This window comes from Apodemus sylvaticus, chromosome 7 (assembly GCF_947179515.1).
Source record: "Apodemus sylvaticus chromosome 7, mApoSyl1.1, whole genome shotgun sequence".
NCBI lineage: Eukaryota > Metazoa > Chordata > Mammalia > Rodentia > Muridae > Apodemus > Apodemus sylvaticus.
In genome coordinates, this window is record NC_067478.1 from 1592426 (window position 1) to 1617346 (window position 24921).

The 24921-nt window shown below is 47.4% G+C and overlaps 1 long non-coding RNA gene across 1 annotated transcript in view; it reads right to left on the bottom strand.

Moving 5' to 3' along the window:
• LOC127688360 (uncharacterized) overlaps positions 1-22335 on the bottom strand; it is a 92751-nt gene extending 70416 nt beyond the window's left edge. The window contains exons 1-2 of the long non-coding RNA XR_007978686.1: positions 22104-22335; positions 17890-17938 (exon numbers count right to left, since the gene is read on the bottom strand). This is a non-coding gene — a long non-coding RNA (uncharacterized LOC127688360). The remainder of the gene's footprint in view (positions 1-17889; positions 17939-22103) is intronic.
• Between the last annotated feature and the right edge of the window lie 2586 nt (positions 22336-24921).

A 24921-nucleotide genomic window follows, 5' to 3' on the forward strand; every position in this document is an offset into this window, starting at 1 on the left:
TTCACGAATACCACAGAGAACAGGATAAAACCCAGTGAGTTTCCGAATAGCAGGTATTTGTAGAGATACACATATAAAGTAGAATGTACTTAAAAAGTGGCTTTTAGTGAATACCCGTAAGAGCTCACCAACAAGCTATTAGTCCCTTCAGGGTCAGCCTACACCACCCAGAGTCCGGCACGTGCCAGCTGCCCAGTAAGTCTGTGGAACAAGTCAGTGCCCAGGTAACGGCCCCATGCCAGCAGATTCCAGGAGAGACGCCGCTGGAAAGCAGGTTGGCACCGCTCACCCTGCGCCAGATCAGGAGCTGTTTTCTTTGGTTTTTCAAGGCAATGCAAAGCAAGGCTTTGTTGCTGCTTCCCCTCCCCCTCGCCTCTCCCCCTCCCATCTTTCCCCCTCCTAGCTGTAGAGAAAGATGCTGTGAGACTGCATCAGCCTGGAGTCACAGGGCTGGCTACATTAGCAGCATCACACGCACTAGGGTGATGCCTCTTCCCTCTCAAGCCCTCTAATTATTTACCCCGATCAAGCTCGACTGCTGGAAAATCAGCTCTCTCCAGGAGGTGACGGAGCTGAAAGGCTCTTTTCACAGAGGAACCACGGCCTGGTAGCTGGCATCTCGCCTGCAGGCCAGCGAGCCCCTGTGGGCAGTGTCATGAAATAAATACCCAGGACCACACCATTTTTCTCATTCATCCTCCGGCAAGCATCTATCCCTTTGAGAAACACTGGGAAGAGAAGAGCTGGGATGGAGAGGACACACACAGCCTGGGCCCCTAGAACAAAAGTCGCTGTTCTTAAAATTAACGTTGTGAAATGCAGAAAGATTGTGCTGAAGGGGCTGGCATTTCCTAACCAGTGCGCAGCTCACAGCTCCTATAGGCAGACAAAGCAGAATGCCTCATTGTTCCCACGGATGGGTGCTGCTCTCATGTAGGCTTCCTGGAAAAACGAAATGTTCAGGAAACATTTATGTTAGAATTTGCTGGAGTTCTTATAAAAATAGAAAGCCACCAGCACTGTCAGCTCACATACTCCTCCTCCGACTCCACAGAATAAAAAACCCTACAGGGAAAAAAATCAATGGAAATCAATCAATATCATTTATATCCATCTATTTTGGAGAGCTTCAGTAGAAGCAATGTTTCATTTAGATGCTTTCTGCTTTCTTTCTAGGACTGAAACACGATTGTCACGCATATGCAGATTTTAATGTCCCAGGTCTAAGGCAGACCTTAGGTCCCCGTCTTCTACATAAGGAACACGGCAGACCCAGCAGCCTGCAGGGATGTGAGGAATATACCCATTGAGGTATAAAAGTTACCCCTGTGCAATGACAACACACACACACACACATATATCACTTGGTATTTAGGTTATATGTATTTTAACATTAAAATCAATCTGTAGTCTCTGTATATGAAGGCACTTCTTACGGAACATCTGAGCATTTCCCACTTCCCAGGAAATGGGGAATTCTAAATCTGTGGTAGATAATTAGCCTGCTAATTAAATACCTCACACACACACATTAAAAAAAAACAAACTTGTTTGACAATTGATATTCTAATTCAAGATTGGCTATGGAACTCCTGTGTTCTGACATCTAACTGAACCTCTTTCAGCACCGCTGAGGTTTGTACTTGCTACTTAATTTCTCTCATGAAACACTGGCATCAGTGTTATGGCACCAGGGTTGAAAGTCCTTACCCAGCTGCTTGTCAGACACCAGAGAAGTCATAATGTTTTTCACAAAACACAGTGTTGAAACAAAGAATCAACAGAATTTTCAAAGGGGTATATACATTTAACTAGGTGGGGCTACAGGATCATCTCTATTTTAATCATTAAAGCCACCGCCCAGTTGTCTGTGACCCCATTAAAGATAAAAGCTCATCTCAGAAGAACAAAAATCAGCCTGCACGATATCTCACGTAACAAACCATTTTATGGGGGAAATTGGAGCACTCTGCATGAGGCTAAATTCATTGGGAGAACAAATATCAATTATAAACTTTTTAATTGGTGACTTTACAAATTTAAGTGTAGAAAAATTACTTGTTTCTAAGATAAGACAAAATCCCTACCATTCCCACAGTATTGAAGACAGATAACCTTGCTCAACTTTAGAATTTTTATCCTCTCTAGGAAACTGTTTATTGTGGTGATTACAGTGGAAACCTTGTGGCACTGGGGACGTTTCCAGTACTCAGAGGACTTGCAGCTGCTCAGACATTTCAGTCTTTTTGTATCAATTATACCTGCCTTGGCACAAACCCAGGCTTCTGTTCTGTTTCCAAGATCCATTTCCTGTCATGTGGCTTGTTCACAGGCTCTAGGCTGGGCTTGCTAGCTTTATTTTCCACAAAATAGTGCAAGATGCACAGTCCCTAGAGCCTGTGCCGCAGCCCTAGCGCACAGAGCAAGGACCCGTGTGCAAAGAGCCTGTGGACCTACTTTTGGACTAACTTGGTGGAGGAACTACAGGTAGCAAGGCCAACCAGCTCAGGGTTTGAGACTGCTAACTGGGGGTGTCCTGGGATAGAGAGGGTTCTTTGGGTCTTGTCTGCCTGCTCAGTTGCTTAGCCTCCTGGTCCTTCCTTCCATGAGATGTGATTGCCGAGGCTTGGCATGAGCTGCCACACCACCAGGGCAGTAGCACCACTGGCCTGAGAGTGCCATCTGAGTATCTCATAAGGGTGTAGCAACATAATTACAGAAATGGACGCCATCCCACATTAAAGTGTCGGGAAGGAAAACGCAACAGGCCCAAATGTGGTCGTATTTATACAGATTTGACCTTTACAACACTACAGCAAGCTTTGGGAGTCATGGATAAGCATTTCAAGAATCAAAATGTCAGCAAGGTGCTGCCCCAGGATTGTGTCCACTGATTTCAGGGTGCTGGAGGCTTGGAACACACCAGCTCATACCAGGATGGATCACCTGTCATTCCACAGGAAACCAAAGCTGGAGCCTTGGCAGGGATTTCAACCAGGACCACGCCATGTCGGTCATGCCAGTTCTGGTGCTATCCATGGGAAGCAGAATCACCCAATCAACCCAAGAGTGGATTAAAATGAGCTTGGTGGTATAGACCCCTCCCTGACTTGCAGCTCAGATTCACCTGGTATACATGGTAGTCTCTACAGCTAAGCCTTCTCAGGAGCAAGAATGGAGACCTGATGGTGAGGGGCCAGACTCAATGCAAAGGGAGAGGCAGCTTCCTGTCCCATGCTCCTCTAGCTGTGGGGTTTGGGGTGAGAGACCAAAGATGCCACCTCTTCCTATCTGTCCTCTTTTTTTTTTAATTTATTTATTTTATTTATTTATTTATTTATTTATTTATTTTGAGATGTGGTCTTTTTATGTTGCCTAGGCTGGATTTAGGCAATCTCCCTGCCTCAGTTTCTCTAGCCACTATACCTCCTAGAGTAGAAATTCAACTGCTGCTGGCTATGAGAGGCCCTAGTCTGAAGGACCTGGAGAAGCTGCAGTGAGGACTAATAAAGGGTTGCTTTCCTGATCATCTATCCTCAGGTCAGCCTCAGGAGGCAAAAGAAGAACCCCATGGCCTTGAGAACCTGGCAGAGAACAATCAGGAAGGTAAGATGGGAGACAGCAGAGCAGAAGAAAAGATAAGAGACAGGGTGGGCTGGTGAAACATTGACCATGACTTTGCCCCCTCCCATGAGCCTCACAGAGCCTTGCCAGCACAGCCTGGGAATTTCTTAGAGCTACCCCAGGATGGAGATACTAGCAAGGATGCTTGGGTGGTGCTCTCCGGGGTGGGGTGGCACTCCCTCTGTGAAGGGAGAAAGCACTTTGTATAGCATCCTGGGGAGAGGCTGTTCTGGGCACCGCTGAGGGGTTAAGGGGCCACTCAGTGGCGTGTCTGAAATCCTGACGACACACACCAAGGCATACATTCTCACATTCAATAGCCTCGTGAATTCTTTTTTCCAATTATTTTTCAGAGCAGGCTTCTTGGAGCTCAGGCTAACTTCAAATTCTCTATGTCAGAGGTTATCCTTGAATTCCTGATCCTTGTGCTTCTGCCACACCTAGGACCATAGGCACAGGCTGCCGTGCCTGGTGCCGCCTGCATTCCAGTGGCTACTGTCTGAGTTTCTTCGGTCTATTTCCTTTAACTGTCTCACTTCCCGCCACCATTTCGGGATCCTGCTTGCTATAACTCCCCTGCATGAATGCCACTCTCCAAACTCCCCCACCCCACCCCGCCCCGCCCTGCCCTGCCCCGCCCCGCCCCCAGTCTCACAGCCCCCAAATGCTGATATAGATGTGAATGAGGCCACACCCAGAGCCTGCTATTCTTCCCATCTCTGTTGCCATCCATTTCTTCCAACTCCACTCAAGTACTGACAACACTCAGTCCCAGGGTGAGACCTCCAGCCTGCTTGGTTGACACGCATATACATGGCCAACTCTCTGCTGGACAAATCCAGATAGTGCCAACATTCTGTGGGTAGAAACTCCGCCCTGCCTTACAACCCATCTCCATCTCTGAACTGCCCTGGTCTATGCTAGATGCCATCTTGTTGATAACCTGGAGATGGATGTGTGGATCACGGTGAAGCAGAGATTTGAGCACTCCTTCCGGGGAGGACTGCTCAGTGCAGGCTCATGGGGAAGAGAGGAGAGGAGCAGAGGGGAGGAGGGAGGGGAGGAGGGGAGGGGAGGAGGCAGTACCAACTTCTCTGAGCCCACACTTCCTCCTTGGGTGAGAAGTGAATGAAGAAGCTTGGATGTAAGTGAGCTGAGACTGTGTCAGCGCCTGTATCCACGACACAGGCCCTTAAAGAGCCACTTTAGGCTCTTGTGACATCCCTAGCATAGTCCAAGTTCAATACCCTTTATGGAGAGGCAAGGCCCTTTCCTTCATGCTCCCACAAGCACTTGTGCTGTCTGCCTGAGTGGGTTCTGGTGGCTTCAAAGGCAGAAGAAGACTCTGGGTGGCTTGGGGGCTTTCTTTAGTCACCTGTACCCTTCCAGTTACTTCCGATAGGTCCTCTCACCTGAGCACATGGTCCCCAGATATATCTTAATCTGTATGTCTTCTTGAGTTCATTTCTCCACTTCCGAGTCCTGATGGTCAGGACTGCTTAGGGAGAAGGTGCAGACAGTCACAGACACAGCCAGCCTTGGTAACATTACAGCCAACGGAGACCAGAAGAAGCAAGCTGTTCCTAAGCACATGACTAAAACTCCAAGGTGAGGATAAATTGCCCAGTAGAGGAGAGGAGGGAGGAAACAACACACATTCTTGTGGCCCCTGGATGATGGGTGGCTGGGGGAGGGGTGGGAGAGGCCCTGACCTGTGTGGGCCTGGGAAGCCTGGGCTCCGGCTAACGGCAGCTCTGGACGAGTGTGTGGGTGTGAAGGGGATGAAGATGCCAGGGTGACAGCAGGCCAGGGCTTACACAGTTGGCTGTCTGCGTTCTTGGTGCCTGGCAACCACAGGAGGGACTTCTTGTCCCCTGAGCCATACTCACATCCTGCCTACCAACACATGGCTGAGAATGTCCCACCAGGGAGCAGCCGGGGCGGAGGGCTGGGCAGGCGAGTTCCTAAACAACATTCCTTGTTAACAGGGTAGCCCTGGTGCCACCCTATGTCTTTCTTTGGGACTTTAGATATGGGATGGAGGCTGTGACAGACAAGAGCCAGCCCTGCTGTAGCACAGGAAGGACCACTGGGTGTGGCATAGCCTGCATCTAAAAGGACCTTTCTAGAAAGAGAAGGAGTCTATCAAAAGGAAGATATACAGCACTTATAGCAGCAGGCATAGTCAGCCCCCACCCCCACTCAGTACAGGTAACTAAAGGAAGAAAACACAGTCAGAGTGTACGAATACTTCAGGGCAGGGATTCTGGGAGCCCCAGGCCTGGTTTCAGAGCTGGACCAAGGCCTGCCTTAGCCTCATTTATTAAGAAGCAATTGAGAAAAAACAAGCAGAAGACAGAGCAGACTCTGTGGAACTCTGCATGGCTTAAGTAGATTAAATAAACCCTAAGACACACAGTCTCCCAGAATCCTGAGATGTGGCTGGCAGGGACCTCTTCTGGCTTTGGAAGGCTAGAACAGCTAGCTCCCCTTGTCTCCATGGCTTGTCACTGTGACTTAGGTTTGTTCTGAAAAACCCTTTCTAGAAGCTAAGCATACTTCTCAGGGTGGCAATGAGACTCTTTTACAGAGTCAACATCGGATTCTTTGAGAGGTTCAATTATTTGCCCAAAGATGCATAGCAGTGGGGCGGTGTCGCCGGGATGTGTCCTCAGATGTCTGAGTGCAGGCATGTGTTCTGCTGCACTCGGGAGCACACTCAGTAGCTAATCCCTGAGTGCAGGCTTATAGTCAATGTCCCCCACCAAAGCTTGCGCCCACATGCCTGTGTTCTCATTTTGCTGACATGGCCATGAGGCACCAGGGATGATACACGCTCTGCACCCCAGAGCATTGGCCTGCTCTTCAATCTTGATGGCTGATATTGATTGTCAAGTTGACTGGACCTAGAATCATAAAGGCCTGTGGACATGTCTGTGAGTAATTATCTAGGCTAGGTTAATTGAGGTGGGAAGACCCACCATAAATGTTGACAGGGCCATTCCACAAGCCGTGGTCTCAGACTGCATTAGAAGGAGACAGTGAGCAGAGCCCAGCGTCTGTCTCTGCTTCTTGACTGCGGATACACTGTGAGCAGCTGCCCCCTGCTTCTGCAGCTGTGCCTTCCCCATGTATGGACGCCAAACCATGAGCCAAAATTAACCCTTCCACCTGTAAGTTGCTTCTTTAGAAGATTTGGTCATAGTAACAAGAAAATTAACTGAAACACCTTTCTCCCCGCCCTCTTCTGGCTAAGGCTGTCCTACAACACAGTGCCTGGGAGTTGACCCCACCCAAGCCCATCTCCAGGGATGGGGGCACATGGCTACAGATTTTGCTGACACAGGGTCTAATATTAAAAAATAAAAATAAAAAATAAAAACAAAACAAACAAACAAAACCCAAAATAACAACAACAAAACCCAGTTCTGACAACTTTCGGAACATTTAATTGAGGCAGCTATAAATCCCTGTGCAGGATGTTCACTGTTCTAATAAGTAATGAAAAGGGAAAAGTTGAGGAAATGAGTCACTTATACGTCAGACAGAACCGAGTGGGGCCTGGGAAGTGCGTGGATGGTTGCCGGGGCCTGCGAGGCCAGCTGGGCGGAGGCAGCTGTGGGAAATGAGGGCCTGGAGCACATGCAGTCTCCAGCTCCATCCTTCCTTGTCTTCTTCACAGACCATGACTCAGAAGCACCTGCAGTGCGTGGTGTGGAGGGTCTGGAAGCCTGGGCCGAGACTGTGTGGAGTTCAGGCATCAGCAGGATGGCAAGAGGCATGCCACCTTGAGCCACTGGCCTGCCCACTCTGGGCAAAAATGCATGGGTGGTTACAGAGATAAAACAGAAACAGCCAGTCAGACACCCAGCCCAGGCAATGCTCCAAAGTCAACACAGTGGCCGTAATGGGGCGTGGGGACAGCGGTTCCCTTATATCTCAGATGCTGCTGCTCAAGGACTAGGAGGCCAGAGGGCCAGTGGACACAGCACACCCCTGGGCAGTCCTGATTCAGAGGCTCCCTGGCCCCTGGCCCAGTAGCTAGGTGTGATCCTGGCCCGCACAGGGCCCCACATTCCATACGCATCTGTTTCGCTGTCAGTCTATTAGGGCATGACAGGAACTGCAAAAGAGACTTGACTTGTATATCCAGCCAAGTGGGGAGCAGATAAGCCAAGATGGGCTTCCCAGATGCTTGTACCCTTAAAAATCACACCCGGTCCCTCTGAAGACACCTTCGGACCAAAATGCCTGGATGGAAAGTTCAAAGGTGTCTGTGAGCACCTTGGTGAGTGGATAGAGCACTCAGGCCAGCAAGCCCTTGTCCTTTCCATGCAAGCTTCAGGCACTGTGACATCAAGCCAGAGGCTCAGTGTGCTTCAGGCTCTGGGTTCCATGGTCCTGTGCACAGACAGGCCACTGTGTCCTATCTTGGATGGTTCTGGAGCTAGGCAGGGCCTGTGATCTGAATGCAGTCACGAAGCGGCCTCCTCACCTTATAGTCTCAATGACAAAGGCTCTGCCAGCCAGAGTGACCCTCATTGTGTCAGAACACCCCACCCCCACCCCCACCCCCCACTGAGCAAACTCAGAGCTCTTGGGCCAGGGCCACCTCACAGCTGGAAACAATAAACTCTCTCAGGATGCTTTCCATAGAACCACCAAACACCCTTTTCTGAGCGAGCCTTCTTGACCGTTTTCAAGTACAGTCCCTCCCATACACAAGACATAAATGGTGCCAACGGGGACGATTTGGCCATTTGTGGCATGAAAAGACTTCTCTGTGTAGGCCTGTTGTGAATTGTTCTTTTTTCAGTGGCTTAATTGTCAGCCCAGAGCCTGACAGCAAAGAGTAGAGGAGCGTTTTCCCTGAAGGCCCAGGCCTTGCTGGTGAGGAGGCGTGTGCGTGGGGGCCTCTCGGAACTGTCTGCCTCCTCTTAGGCATCAGGCCTGTGGGGCTAATAAAGGACAGGTCTTAGGAGGGTTACAGGAAGGTGGCAGGTCCCAGTCCAACGTACACCTGACTCTAGAAGGGCTGCAGCAGGAAGGTAACCTGAAAGAGACAGACAGAGAGAGAGAGAGAGAGAGAGAGAGAGAGAGAGAGAGAGAGAGAGACTGGCCATGTACTCTCCCCACCACAATGGCCTCTCAGTGATAGGCACGTGGAAATGTCCTACTCGATTTAGTAGTCACAGCCTGCTGGGATTTACTGTTCCCCCCTGTCCCACTGAGGCTGAGTGAGGTGAGGAAATCTGTCAGCTGTCAGCTCTGATCACACCTCAGCCTTGCAATGACCCTCAGCAGTCTGGTGCCTACTGTGGACACAGCAGCAGCACTTAGCAGTGATCTTATCAGGAAAAGCTGTTCCAGCCCAGCCAGCAAGGGAGGCTGAGGCAGCCGGAGTCCCATGTGGCCTGAAGAGAGAACTGAAGGGCCTATGAGAGCGAGGCAGACCCACAGCTGGCCCTGCTGGCTGCACTGCCTCCCTCCTCTCTAGCCTGCACTTGGCTCACCTGCGTACTTGGTGAGATACCTTTCACCTCCCTCAGGCTTGCACTGACAGGTGCTTCTCAGCTCCTAACCCTGCACCCCCCTCTTCTGCCTGCTTCTCACCTCCTCTTGACTCCTATCTTACTGGCAGAATGAAGCCCTCAGCACCCCAGCTCCCACTCTCCTCAACCAAGGTCACTCAGAAGCAGGGCCAGTGCTTGCACCTCCACACTGACCTATCCAGAGAAGATGTCTGAGGACCTTCCTGGGATGGAGGCAGATGACATTGTAATCATGGCTCAGACATCTGAGGCCACCATCAAAGCACCAGTAATTCTTGAAATGGGAGTTCCCTAGGCTCGGCCAGGAAGGACTGAGATGAAGCCATGGGTTAGCTTTGATCTAGCCATCCTAGAGCCAGGGAACTGGGGACATGGACTGGCCTTTGTGCTGTATAGCTGCCCTTGTCCGAAATGTCTTAAGGGCCTTTTTTTGTGATATCAGAAGGCAAGGCAGGGCAGGGGTGGGTTGTATTTTCCAAAAGTACCGTCATGGCTCTGGAAAGCACTTTGCAAATGGTGGGACAGTGAATAACTAGGATAAGGAAGGAAGGAGGTGACAGTGGGCAGGACAGGGTATATCATGCATGTGATATATATACACACACATTATATATATGTATATGTCTACATATATATGTGTGTGTGTATATCACATGCATGTATATACATGTATATACATCTACTGTATATTTGTATACGTATATGTATACATATATATATATAATCTGTGTGTATATATAAATATATATAAATAAACCTGTAATTCATATATATATATGTACACACACACACATATATATGTGTGTGTGTGTGTGTGTGTGTGTGAGAGAGAGAGAGAGAGAGAGAGAGAGAGAGAGAGAGAGAGACAGGCTTCCTCACCTTGCTCAATCTCAGTGGAACAGAGGGAAATGGGAAATGGTAAATCTCAGCAGGCTGTGATTGCAACCTGTGATTACAGGCCTGAGGCAATGTAGAGCCCAGGGCTCAGAAATCAGGATTGCAAAAGGCATGCCACCTTGAGCCACTGGCCTTAAATATATGTATGAGAGGATGGAGAGAGAGAGAGAGAGAAGAGAGAGAGAGAGAGAGAGAGAGAGAGAGAGAGAGAGAGAGCTCCCAAGCAGTGGCAGAAGCACACTCCCACCCAAGGGAAATACAAAGGCCTCCCTCACTGCCAAGAATACCTATTCAAGAGCACTTAAAAGTCACACTCCATTGACACTGGTGGCAAGTGGACACCGAGTCTTGGAGCTGCAGTGGCACCCTACGCTGATTCCCAAGAGGACTTGATCCTCTTAGACCAAGCCTGAGCCGCAGGCTGTGCTGTCCTTTGCCACCCCCATGCTCTGGCATACCATGGTTGGTACCACCCAGCCACCAACTTCCAGAGCATTCAGGACTTTAGTGCCAACATTTGCCAATCCGTCATCAAACCTGGATAAACCAATATGTAGAAAACATATTACATTTAAAACAATTTTAAGGTGATAACATTTAGTCTCTTAGACACTCTGGACATCTTTCAAGTGTGAAACAGCTGAACATATGGAAAACATGTCTGGTGCTGCTGAGGTCACAGCATGATACAGTTAAGATGCTGACACTGTATACAACCAAGTAAGTGCATGTTCGGCGCTAGTGGAGTTAAGAGGGTTCTGTCGTCATGGTCACTTTCAGTGGTATCTGTTGGGTATACAAAGGGAAAGAAGAAAATGCTAGCATTTGGCAGGTTTCCTTGCATTTAGTAATACCTCCAAGAAGCATCAGCAGTCACTGCTATAAATCCTCCCTGTGAACTGTTTTGTTTTGTATTTTGCTATCAATTTAAATTCTAGCTTTAGAGGCATTCCAGCCCTGCACACAGTGAGTGGGCTGAGGGGCATTTGTGGAGTACATTGGCAGAAGCTAGCACTCCATGACAGGCAGAACCTCATGGAAGCTTAAATTTTTGTTCTTTACGCCCCAAAAATGTTCAAGGATTGTATCCAAATGAAAGAGCCCAATCTTGTGGACCCAGGTAGGTTTCACATTTTAAAATCTTACAGTGAGCTCGGTCAGCTTTCATCTTGTTAGAGTAAGAGGAAAAAATGGTTTTGAAGCGCTTTGTGGGAAAGCCCAGGTGTCGAGGGAGCAGGAAAAGACCCTGGGTCTGGGGCAGGGCTTAGTGAGAACATGAACAAGGCTGGGTTCCACACGAAGCACAGCGGCATCCATCGATGAGGTGGACAGCATGATGCAGGTGTGCCTGCCTTGTCTGAGAGTCACATTGGCTCTGACACTGGATGTTCATGTCCCTGGGGACAGAACTCATAGGCAAGGCTACCCTCTACTTGGATGATTCAAAATCCAGTTCCTCACTCACTACGTTTGCATATCATTACCGTTACATAATTTTGGCCAACAACAACAACAACAACAACAAAAAAAAACCAACCAACCAAACAAACAAACAAAAACTCGAGGTCTGAACAGGCCAAAGCCACAGCAAGCCAAAAGAGGAAACTCAAAGTACAGTTTGTTGGATTCACAGATTTTTGGTTTTGGTTTTGGTTTTTACTTTTTTAAAAAATAAAATAAAATAAAAGAATCTAGCTCCTTAAAGCTTCCTCATCAAACAAAAATAAAAACAAAAACAAACAAATAAATCACCACTCAGTTTCTGGGAGGCTATGGTGATCTCCCTAGGAACAAGAAGATCTCTGGGTGTGCATGCAACTGTAGCCTTGCACAGGTCATGTTGTATCTGTGGAGGGCTAACAAGAACCTTGGGTACTTGTCCTCCTCTCCTTCCACCTTGTCTAAGGCTGGGCTCCCTTCCACACAGGTATGCCAGTGTCTGAGAATTGCGCAGGCTCCGCCTCCCAGTGTCTGGAAATCCCCCAGGCTCCGCCTCCCAGTGTCTGGGACTCCCCCAGGCTCTGCCTCCCACCTCACTAGAAGAGCACAGCAATTACAGATTTGCAATAACCACGCCCAGCTTCCCACGGTGCTGGGGACTAGAACTCAGGTCCCCACACTTGCTCTGCAAGTGCCTTACCCACTGAGACATTTTCACAACCACCCAAAAAATAACTTAATATAGTTATCTGCCTCACACAAAACTAAGTAGTGGAAACCAATGAGCTTGTTTTCTTTAATTTTACACGTTTACCCCATGTCTTTTTTTTTTTTAAAGACTTATTGATTTATTTTGTGTATGTGCATACACTGTCGCTCTCTTCAGACACCCCAGAAGAAGACATCAGATTCCATCAGATGGTTGTGAGCCACCATGTGGTTGCTGGGATTTGAATTCAGGACCTTCAGAAGAGCAGTCAGTGCTCTTAACCCCTGAGCCATCTCTCCAGCCCCCTACCCATGTCTAAGTGTTAGGCTTTGGTTAAACAGGAATGGTTTGGGCTCATTTAAAGTGATGTAAACATTTAAGCATCAAGGTACTTAATGACTCCATATTGCATGCTCTATATTTACTTAGTGCACATTTATCGAAAAGAGTGTTATACATCTCTGCGGACTTAACATATTCTTGCTTCTGTGGTGATCTAGAGGTTTGAGAGACACACAAAGATGACCTGGAGGCTTTTCAGTTTCAGTATTTCCTTGGGAAGACCAACTTGCACAATGCTCAGTTACATACCCTAAGCAAATTCCTCTCAATTTCCCCCTTGCAAGCAATAAAACCTTAAAATAAACTATTTACTAAACAGAAAGCTAAATTATTAAAAGTCATTTATACCCAACTACTCTGATGATAACTGTATTACTCCATATACTGATTTTTTTTTACCCAAATGTGTGTTTTATTAAAATAGAATTAGAAACCAACCTCGTAAGTTTTTAAAAGCAAATTATTGTCTTCATCTACCATGTTATCCTTGGTCGCATTTGCATCGCCGTGAGAACTAGTTTCGGCTGCCCTTCTGTTTGGTGGTTGTAACTCTAAACACGCTGCATTTAGGCTGCTGAAAACGCAGTTACAGAGAAACCAGTGCTAGGGACAGCTAGCTCTTTCTTAACTGCTGTGCCACAAGACAGCAAACTCCAGGGGTGGTGACATCACGCTTGTGAAACAGCTATACCTTCTGCTGCTTTTTAGGTGATGCTGGATTCTGCGTGCGTATGTGTGTGTGCTTGTGTCTATGAGTATCCTCATTCGCGTGCGCGTGCACATGTGCATGTGGATGTGAGCCTGATTCTGAGCGCATCCATATTCATGTGAGGCCAGAGCACACTCTCGGGGGTTGTTGCTCAGGCACTGCTCACCTTGTTCTTCTGAGACAAGATTTCCCACTGGCCTCAAGCTCACATATCCAGCTGGGATAGCTGGTGAGTAAACACCAAGGCTGCTTTCCTTTCTGCGTTGCTAATGCTAGGATCGCAAGCATATACTGTCATACCTGGCCTCCCCCACGTTGTCTTTTATAACATGAGTTCTAGGTATTTAACTCACATCACTACTCTGTTGACTGAGCTATCTCCCTGGTCCTTGAATATATTTTTAAATGAGGAGAAAGTATTACCAAAAATTTGGTGGGTATATGAAAGCTGTTTTAGATTCTACCCAATTTGTTCTAAGTATACGTTTAAAGGTGTAGTCTAAGTATAGGTTTTAAGCTGGCAAGAAAACAATGTATTTAAGTAGTGTGTTTATTTATATTACCAAACTGGATAGTATGTAGCCAAAAGTTATGTTAATGTTTTTTCCCAATGAGAAAATGGATCCTGTGACTAGTGTACCATGAGGGTCTAGTGCTGCAGCTTATGCCAACAAGTCTACAGGGGAAAAAAACCATTTATGCCTTATTCTGGCCCAGTTTAGTGAGATACATCAGAACACCGCCCAACATTCAAGACAAGCAAGGTCTACAAATGTAGATTTCCTATTCGAGTTCTTTGGGAATATTTTTTTCTTTCCAAGTTTCCCTTCTCTAGGATTTAATTTTCTCTTTCATCACAGACATCCAAGAAGTCCCAGTTTTCTTCCAACTCTTGCATATGTACTTCTCTGCAGGTTAAAATTCATGAGGCTGGTTCTTACAGGCGAGTTTAGACTTACCTTTCATAAAACGGCACCAGCCTGGTCTCCAAGCATAAGCTATGCCGCTGACTGACTCTGAAAAGCCACACACACCCTATACAGTTTTTAACTGGATCAAAGCTGTTGACATACATAATAATATATGTAGATTATTCATCAGACATATTTTATAGTAATCATTTAACCGTAAGGCCAGCTTTCCCATAATGCACATCCCTGAATTTCTAAATACAAGCTTTCTGGTGATCTGTTTTCTCAGCAAACTTTGTACCCCAGCCATTTGCTAACCAAAAACTTAAAAAAATAAAAACAAGTGAAAGACATTTCATCAAAGTAGCAGGGAAAACAAGGTGTGAGTTCTTGCCACGGGAGGGGAAGCTTGGAGCTTCATGTCAAGTACGGCCTTGGCAGCCATACTTGGCCGCGCGGACACACCAACTAGTATAAATGTCTCCTGAGGTGGAGACCATGGAAAACCACAACACTTCACACGTTAATATATTTTAAATGCTTCAGGAATCGGAAATAGACATTTGTCCACAGGGTGTTGATACCGTGTGGGTGTGTATGGGTGTACATATATACAAAGAGGCCAGAGAAGGAAGCCAGGTGTCCTGAGCTAAGGAGGCTCCCACCACACCTGGCCATAGGCTGGCAACTCACAAGCCTCAGTGGTCCTGTTTCTGTCCACAGTGAATAAGGAAGTTACAGGTAAGCATATGACCATGTCCAGCTTGTTATATATGTGCTGGCATCTGGGTGCAGGACCTCATGGTTGTGTAGCAAGTGCTTTTTATCAACTGAGCCATCTCTCTAAACATCAATTTCTTTTTGTGTGCCTCCCCCACCCCCGTCAACTACAGCATATCAGGACTTGCAGCCAAGCATGGTTACCTGAGTTTGATCCCTGCAGCTCATATGGTGGAAGGAGAAAACTGACTCCCACAAGCTGTCCTCTGACTTCCACAGCACACTGTGGTATGTACACCACCAAGCACGCACGCACGCACGCACACACACACACACACGCACGCACGCACGCACGCACGCATATGCTAAATCATTATATTTTTTAAAAATCCCAAAATGTGATTTTTGGCAATGGCAAAAGCCATTTGGTCGGTTTGCTCAGAGAAGAGGTAGCATACCTGATGGTACTGTGCTGCATCTTACCTAATCAACTGGGAAAACACCACACTCTGGTCTGCCTTGTGGCAGAACAATGTGCCAGCGAATGCTGCGGACCTCCCATGATCCCTCAGTAGCAGGGTTCTACATAGACAACCAGTAGCCACAGTTGCCAAGTCAGTGCATAAAGGAACCGGATACCCTGCCAGAAATGCCTACCATCACCCACCTGAAGGTACCACACTGAAGCTCCCTTCTCAGTGGGGACACTTAGCTTCTCAAAGATTGCTCTATCAGGAAAAGGGATATGTATTATTAGTAGTAGAAGTGGTAATTGTGCACATGTGTGGGTGCATGTTTATGTGGGTACACACGCATGTAGGTACCTGTGGGTGTGAGGGTTGAGGGTTAACCCCAGTTGTTGTCCTTAGGTGCTATCTTCTTTGTTTTTTTGAGACAGAGTCTTCTTTGGCTTGTAGTCTGCCAAGTAGACTGGGCTTGCTGGATAGCAAGCTCTTGGGATCCCGCCACTCCAGTCCTTTGTATTGACCGGCTACTTTGTTTTGCCTTGTGATGAGGTCTCACTAGCTCAGTAGCTCTGGCTGGCCTGGAACTCACCGAAATCCCCCTGCTTCTACTTCCTAAGAGCTAGGATTAAAGGTGTGAGCCATGAAGGCTGGAAATGCAACTGTTTTGATGGGGGAGGGGAGGTGTCACACTATAGCCCAGGCTGTCTTTGAACTCATAGCTATCCTCCTGCCTCAGCCTGTCCAGTACTGGCTTTGCAGAAATAATCCAAGACTTCTGGCAGGAAAAGCAGAATTTCATATAAAATTATAAAAATGAAATTCCTTCACAAACCATCCAACAGCAAGCTTAAAAGGGGGTGTGGGGGGGATTAAAATGTGGCTTCCCTAAGGCGTGGCTACTCCTCTGTTTGGTTGCTCTTAAAAATAATTTATGTAAAACAGGCTTCTCTCTAAATATACCGTGTGTTCCCATACATGCATTGAAAATATTTGCATACAGTGTGTGTATGCCCTGGTACACACATGGTAAAAAATTTAAAAATATGGACTGCATAAATCAGTAGCTGATTTTAAATATACATCAACTTAAACAGATTTGTTTGCAATTTATGAATTCCTCAGGTATAAAAGATCTTTCTTGCTGGCGGTGCTTCTAGAAGATGTTTATACTCTGTGGAGTGTACAAAATGCCTCTCACACAAACAAAGGAAAGACTCAGGAACTTGGCATTCTAACCCTGCCTTCCCTATTAAACATCCACCATGAATGCACAGGGACTGGCCGAGACCAGTGAGGTGAGCCTGTCATGCTACAGTAGACATGATATTTTGTGTGCTGCCCAAGACATTTTTTTCTCATAAATATAAGTCGCCTGCCATTTATTATGAGATTTTCCTCCGATTGACACCCCATTATGCATATTCAGTCAAGCTCGAAAGAGATTTCGGTGATCAATACACTATTTGTGTTGAAAGTCTATTAGTGACTCTAGCAATAAGCTACAGAGAAACAAAATGGAAGTGGTATTTCCAAGTGAAGTGAATGATATAGAAATTTGTGGTTTAGACAAGGAGGCAGACACAGGATGGTAGAAAAACAAGAGAGAAGATAAGAGAAGAGAAATGTCTTTTCTATTAAAAACCAGCTTTTCAGAGTCCAGCCACTGACAGAATGCATTAAGTGCCTGAGAATTTTTTAAAAATATTTTAAGTTACATGTCAAGGGCTATGAAGCAGCAGTGTGTCTCTCCCGGCACCAATCCCTTCAGAGCACTGATAATCTCCCTTGCTTAAAGAGTCACATTTGGAAGCCCTTGACACCCCATAAGGTAGAGAAGGTAGAACCAACCCCAGGAAGTCTGTAAAGTCTTGCCCTCTGCAGCCTCTTTGTTGGGCACTTTAATATATTCTATTTTATAAGCTACTAGTATAGCTTATACTAGTACTCTATGAGTATATATAGTACTCTATGAGTGCAGCCTTCATCACCTGGAAGCTGGCATCTTGGCTAGCGTATATGTAAAATTGCTAACCACAGAATTTCATCTGACCCCAAAGAATTCAGCTCCTGAATCTGGAGGTATCGACATATTAAGAGCCATCTGCTTGAACCAAGATATGAGAACACACAGGCCTACCCAGAAAGAAAAAGACATCTGGGAAATTCAGCAATTACCCAGCAATTCAGCATTACCCAGATGCCAAAGCTTCATGTCATATTACAATGTAGTAAAGAACTGTCAGAAGGAAGCCAGTCAAAGGCTGCGATGAAGCTTCACGGATTACAACGTAGCAAGAAAGAGCTCAGAAGGAAGTGGGTTGACAGCTGCAGTGGCCTAAGCAGTTCATAGAAAGTCTGTTGGATTGTAAATAAATGTCCCCAGGTCATACATTCCCCCAGGAGATGGTCTCCACCCCTCTCCCCTCTTGTGAAGCTGGAATCTTGAGTAGACAGACTGGAAAATCAGTATAGATCTCTAAATCTATCAATATTTAATTATTTGGTTTGCTGAACTTACAGTTTGAACTACTCTCAGGCAGAAGGGCAGCAGTCAGACCAGTCGACACCTGTAAGACCAAAATAGCCAGAGCATTAGCAGTTAGGGTTGTCTGCAAATCTGTGAGTGTCGGACAACAGTCGAAGTTGGTTGACCAGAGCAAATGATTTCTGAACTGTATCTGCGCAAAGCTACTCACAGTATTTTGACTCCAAGCTTTCAAATTAGCATCTTTAAAAAAATGACATTTTGAGACACTGAAAAAAGTTGGAGCATCTTGATGACCCCGAGATAGCCCAGCTAAATGGAATCAGACCTAACATCCACCGAAAGACACAAATAAAAATGCTTCTGACAACCCCAGAGTCTCCTCAAAATGAAAATCAACTAACCCTGAGCAGCAAATTCATCTGTGTGGGACGCAAGTGCATGCAGCAGAATGTGCACGCAGAGCGAATTCTTGCATCCTGCAGAAATTTCTGTGCAAGCATTTAATGCCACTTCAAACGAGGGAGCTGCGATTCCAAATGTCGGGGTGGGGAGTGCAGGCTGCGGGCTTCCTGTTTTGTTTGTTTGTTTTGAGACAAGGTCTGGCCTTTAACATGAATCCTCCTGCTCTGTTTTTCAGTCTTTCAAGAATGCTGCAACCTCAGGCATGGGCCGCCACACCCAGTTTTCAGTTTTTTTTAAGTAAAGCCAGTTTTTTACTGTCAGACACACTCTTACACACACACACACACACACACACACACACTCACACCCATGCACTGGAGCATGCACACATTCACACATGCCGAAGACAGAGAAAGAGAGAGAGAATAAAAAGATATTAATTTTCAAATATATAAAAACTAATGAATAAAAATGTATCAATTTTCAAATGTATAAAATCTAAAATTCTCTGAATTGGCTGATTTGCAAACTGGGTTTTCATCAAACCACTTATGAATCTCAGGTGTGATGTGACATGGGCAGATGAAAAAGATTCCCAGAGGCCCACTCTAAGTCAGACATCAGACACCCCCTCCCTTTGTCCTTCAATCCTTTCCAGTGTCCTCAAAAAGATGTGTTCATTAGCAACATCTCTCTTGGGGTAAAAAAGGGAGAGAGAGAGAGAGAGAGAGAGAGAGAGAGAGAGAGAGAGAGAGAGAGAGAGAGAGAGATTTGTTGGCATGCTTTAGCAGGGCAGGTGTTAATGCAGCCAGGTCGCTGGCTTCATTGAGATGTTCTGGAATGTTCCTCACACAATACAGTTTATATATTTACTGTGGGAACTCAAGGCAGTAATATTCTGGAACCTTCTCACACTGAAATCAACAGCAACCAAGTAGACAGTGCCAGCTTCCTCAGATAATCGCTGGATGCCTAAGGGAAAGACCCTCTGATGCATGGCTGCCCAGGCACTCGCAACCAAGCCTGGTGCCAGAGCCGGGATCTGCCCGTGTGAATCCTGAAGCTACTGAAATCGATTTTGATTTTTAGAATGACCTGCAATCACAGGCAATTTACCTGATTGCTTGTTCCAGTGACTCAAAGCCTTCAAGGTGCTGGAATTTGTAGTTGTGTTTTGTAGATTTAAAAGAGGGGAAGACAATGTAAGGGGAAGGTGTGTGTGTGTTGGGGAGACAGAGGAGCTTCACCAGCTTTGAACTCGAATTATCACTTTAAAACGGAACATGCAATTTTCACTCAGAATAATGGCTGAGGTAAGTGCTAAGAAGTCCAGCCGGATCTGGAAATGTGCTAGTTCATTCTAGCAATCGGGTGAGAAATATCTTTTTCTTCCTTTTAAATAATTTATCTGCCTTAAGAATGGATGGTAGGTAGCCAAGTGGGCGTCTTTCTAGAGATTTTTTTTTTTTTTAAGGAAAATAAAATGGTTTAGACTTCTTTTCCTCTTGGTCAAGCCTGCTGTCTGTGCGGATGATGCACAGATGGGTAGCAGTGAGAATTAGGAATGATGAATTCAGAACACCTCTTTCTTCAAAGGGCTTATAATACTTCCTTTCCTATAGATTTGAAACCCTGTCTTTGCAGAGGTGGCTTCCTCTGATCAGATGTGGCACGTCCTGACTCAGTTCTGCTGGATGGCGCTTGTGGTGAAGGGTTAGTTCGTCCATTTACTTCTTCTTCCAGTTCTCATGAAGAGACCAGATGCTGAACTAGAGCACATGCTGGTTTATTCCTCATATTACCTGAAAACCTCATCAAAGAAAACAAAACACTAAAAGCTCCAACCCTTATTTTTATCAAGAAATCTTATCCGGAGATCCAAAGCCTTTGCTGTTTGTTCTGGACGTGTCTTTCATTCTCCCAGACCGTAAAGTTTACAAGCAGTTCTCACTCTGTCCTCTCTAGGAAAATCAGCCTCTCGGAGTTATTACAAATAATGGTTTGTGAAGCTGACAGGTGAAGTGGAGGAATATCAGGTTTTGAAGCCTGCACAGGAGTTGAAGCCCCCCCCCTTTCCAATATTAGTGCACATAAGCACAGACATTGAAAAGCCAATGCTGCCTCGCCCTGCACTGCTGCAACTGCAGGGTTCCTTCCCTGGTGTCATGCAGACACTCAGAAGAAGGGTGGGGCTCCCTGGTCTTGCAGTGTAATGGCACAGAGATTCTCTGCTGTTCAGAAAACTGAATTGTTCACATTCTATCACATTCTAGTTCTCCAATATTCCCCACAAATACCTTGAACATAATGGGGTGGTTAAGACTGTCACTGTTTCTAATGTTACAAGGGAGATGAAAACCTTTGTGTCAAGCCAAATGAGATGTGCGCACCAGCGCGGATGGTGTTTATCAAAATGAAGGGAGCGAATCTAAAAGCCCAAGGAAAATCTCCCAGGGAGGAGACTGATAAGAATGAATATATATATATATATATATATATATATATATATATATATATATATAAAGGTTTAGAAGTGAAATCTAGCTGTGCTAAGCCCTGCTGGCATCCTTATGAGTCAGCACACCTCAACCCTTCAGCAAGTGCAACTAGAGTAAATGGGTAGAGAGCTGTCTTCAGACACACCCATTTTCCTAATCCTGACTCTCCCCACCCTCTCTCTCTCTCTCTCTCTCTCTCTCTCTCTCTATCTATCTATCTATCTTTATATTGCTTGGTGTCTGAACTCAGAGCTTGTATCCCAAACTGCACCCTTCCACCTCCACCAGGAAGATTCAGCTCCAGTGCAGAAGGGCTAGCCTTCAGCTCTTTCCCCAGCGTAATTGGATTGAGGCTTATTTCTTCCTCTAGGGGCAACTCCTACTTCGTTTTCTCTCCAGTCTGCATGTTATCAGCTTGACATTCCCTTCAGTGGCATATGACAAATTAAATTGGCCATCACTGTACTCATCGAAGGAGGCTTCTATTTCCCAGAAGCCCTGTTCTCTCTCTCTCTCTCTCTCTCTCTCTCTCTTACACACACACACACTCACACACATACTCATACACACACACCTTGGTATTTATTTATTTATTTATCTATTCTTTTTCTCTAGGGTTTTGTTTAAAAGGTTATAAGAAATATATGGATCATAAAGCCAAAGGTATAGTCGAAAAATATGATTTAAACACCTACATCTGTACTGCCTTGCATTTAAAACAAAAACTTTACAAAAACGCGAATTAAGTTATTTCCCCCATCTTTCCTCGTAATTCAACACTTCTACGTGTGTTTTCTGCCAAAAAGTCATAAAGTAAAAATGATGTTTCCTAGGTGCCTCCAAGTCTCACACATCCTTGGCAGGATAACCTGCAGTACAGGGTAGATCGGAAATGGAAGGTGTCAGCTGGTTAGCAACATCTACAGACACTGTTTCTTCTCTCCTTGGCATTTCAAGTGGCTTTGGGGGGCTAAGAGACCGGACAGATGCAGAGGCTTCGCCCTAGCCCTACCCAGGGATGATTCTCAAAAGAGCCCCCGCCCCCCACATTCAGACATTCCGGGTGTACCCAGCCTGCACCAGCTAGCTACAGCTACCGGCTCCTATCTGAGTGTCTTTTCAACCTTTGTCAAGTATCTCAAGACAAAAATTCCTCAAATCAAAGCGCTTTCCCAAACCAGGGACTGGGGAAACTCGAAAAGGAGGCCCAGAAGGCGAGTGACTTCAGACTTGTTCTGCAAGCTTGACTTAGTCATTACATCAAACCTCCGGAGCCTTAGAGGATCCCGGGGTTTCCACACGGTAGGAGGGCATCCCACGTCCGCGCTCCCGTTGGGCACTCACCTACTGCTAGAAGAAAAGTCACAATCTGTGGTCCAGACTTCCGCCGCAGAGAAGCCCAGCACGCCCACCCGGAGGGCTAGCGCGCCTCCGCGGGTGGTCGGATCACAGGGTGCCGAGTGTGCCCACTGAGGTGGTCGGACGTCTGGGTGTCTGAGCGCATCCTCCGAGGTTGTGTGATCGCCCGCGCCCGATAGGGCGGTGGGACCCAGGCAGCTGCTGCGAGGAGCGCTCCCGGGCGGGTCCGCGCCGAGCTCGAGCGAGCGGGCGAGCGGGGCGGGAGGGGCCATTTGTAACCGAGCAGACGCTACCACCGCCCCTTACTCGCGGGGGGCGGGGGCGGGCGGTCAGGTGATGGCGGCCCACCCCGCGCCGCCGAGCCGGGTGGTTCCTGCCCGGGAGGAGCCCCCTGGCGCGCTCTGATTGGAACTCCCGCTGCAGTAAGGGGGGAGGGGGACACGTGACCGCCCGGCTGGGCAGCCGGCGCGCCCCACCCGCTATGGGCACCCCATCTTTCCTCCCGGAAAAGCCGGGGAACACAGGGAAGGCGGGGGAGCACGCAAGGTGCAACCAGCCCCTTTAGCTGCAGTGCCTAGTGATCACCGCAGCTGAACCTGGGAAGGCTTTCACACTGCCAGCCGGCCTTCACAGTCCTCCTCCCTGCCCTTGGCAGTAGAACCCCCCCTCCTCGGCTGCAGCACACGCGCGCGCACACACACACACACACACACACACACTGACACTCTGGATAGACCAACGGGGCACTTCATAGTCAAGAGTGACCCCTCCCCTCTGTCTCTTTCTGCGCACCGGCGAGAGTGAGTACCCGAGAACAGCTTGAGGCGATGCGATGCATTGCAGACACCGCCCAGTTCCAAGGCTAGAAAACCCCGCAACCCACGACTAGACCACGCCCGGGGATGCCCGATAGCACCAAGGTCTACGAGCTTCCGAGCTCGAGCCAGCTCCCTCAGGATGAGGGAGCCGCAGTAGAAGGCCCACCCTCCCCAGAGTGGGCAGTGGTCTTCTGAGTGCAACTCCAGTCCTCAGCCTAGGGGAGCAAAGATCCAATAAAGGTCAAATTAAAACATAAGGTAGTGACGCCGCCAGGGACGTGCCTCATGGTTGTGGGAAGCCGGCTATTAACCACCCACGACCGGGCGTTGCTTTTCTCTTGAATGTGAACGCCTTCGGAGTTTCGCGCTGTTCCATGCTCCAGTTCTCTGCAGAGAGAGCGGATTCCGCAGCCTCGCACTCCACCTCCCCATGACCCCCTCCCTTGGTTGCACCATCCTAGAAGGGAGGAATTTGGAGAAAATGCGGTGTCACGCCCGCTGTGATGCCCGCGAACGCGTCTGCGACAACCCCAGCAGCACTTGGGGACCTTGAATCCCATGTCTGCTCGCCACTTGGGCCATACTGTGGGCATACTTATGCGATTATTAGAAGCAAACAGTCTCTGCCTACACTGGCTTCTTTCTAACTTCTGTCCAAGGGAGTTTTGTACTGGATGCGGTTTTTAGCCAAGGCAGAAACCGCATAGTCAGTCCAAAGCACGGATGGGGAAGAAGGCGGGGCTCTGGCCCGTGGTCCCATGGCGTTCCAACTTCTCTCTCAGCTTGTTCCCGCGAAGCAAAGCCTCCTGCAACCCACAGGGTCTTTCATGACACACGCGTGACTGGCTTCGCTGGGCACAGAACAAATGTCCAGCAGGTTTGCTTAGTAGGAAGTTTAATTGTATATAAAGCTTCGGGCGCCAACGATAGACAGAACTTTGGAGGACTCCGAAAAGCTACCCACGGGAGAGAGGTGTCTGTCAGATTAAGAAGCATCACTTTCCAGGCAGATGCCTACCTGCCCTTCTCAAAACTACACTATATATATGGGAAAAAATAATCCAGTTCTCTCTCTCTCTCTCTCTCTCTCTCTCTCTCTCTCTCTCTCTCTCACACACACACACACACACACATACACACACACACACACACACACACACACACACACACACACACACACAGTTCACTTGTGGCATCACCCGAAGAGATAATTTCTGAGAGTCTGGCGTGTATTCAAAGATCTGATATCCGGAAACCTAGACAGGAAGGAGGTGAACACTCCTTCAGAGCTTCAAGGTTGTGATTTTGAACTTGAAACTGTAGAGCCTAATTTTTTGATTTTGCCCCCCCCCCCAATGCTTTATCTTGCACGTCTGGGAATGATGGTGCAGTTAAATGCAACACACACACACACACACACACACACACGCACACACACGCTGGGTTCCGCACAGCTGGAGGTGTGTGGTATCAGATCCTGGACTTTCACGTGTTCTGCCCTTGGGTACCATTGAGAGAGACAGCTAGCTCAGTGTAGCTGTTGCGGCAACCAGACATGCCTTGCAGCATAGGGTGGGAGTGTTCGCGACAGTGTCTGTATTGGGTTAGGTCCCTGACTTCGACCCCTGCCTGTCTACAGGGTCACGCCCTGTTGAGAAAACACGCAACAGCCGTGATGAAGGGGGTGACATTGAACCGGACACGTCGCCGCAGAGCATTTGCTTTCAGCGTCCTCCTGCGGCGCGGTCAGAGGTCTGTTGAACTGTGCCTTTGGAGTGACCACACCTTAGGGTTGTGAGAAGCTGCTTTATGGCGACAGGGGTGGGGCATGTTAATAAAGTGCAGAATCTGTCCTGGTTTTCAATCTAAAAGGGATCTGGAGGTATCGACAGGTTAATCTTGGAAAGCTGCGAAGAGGGCGTGGTGGAATGGGACAAATGGTGGGCTTGGGGTCCCGGGATAAAAGGAATTTCGGAGGCTCCCTG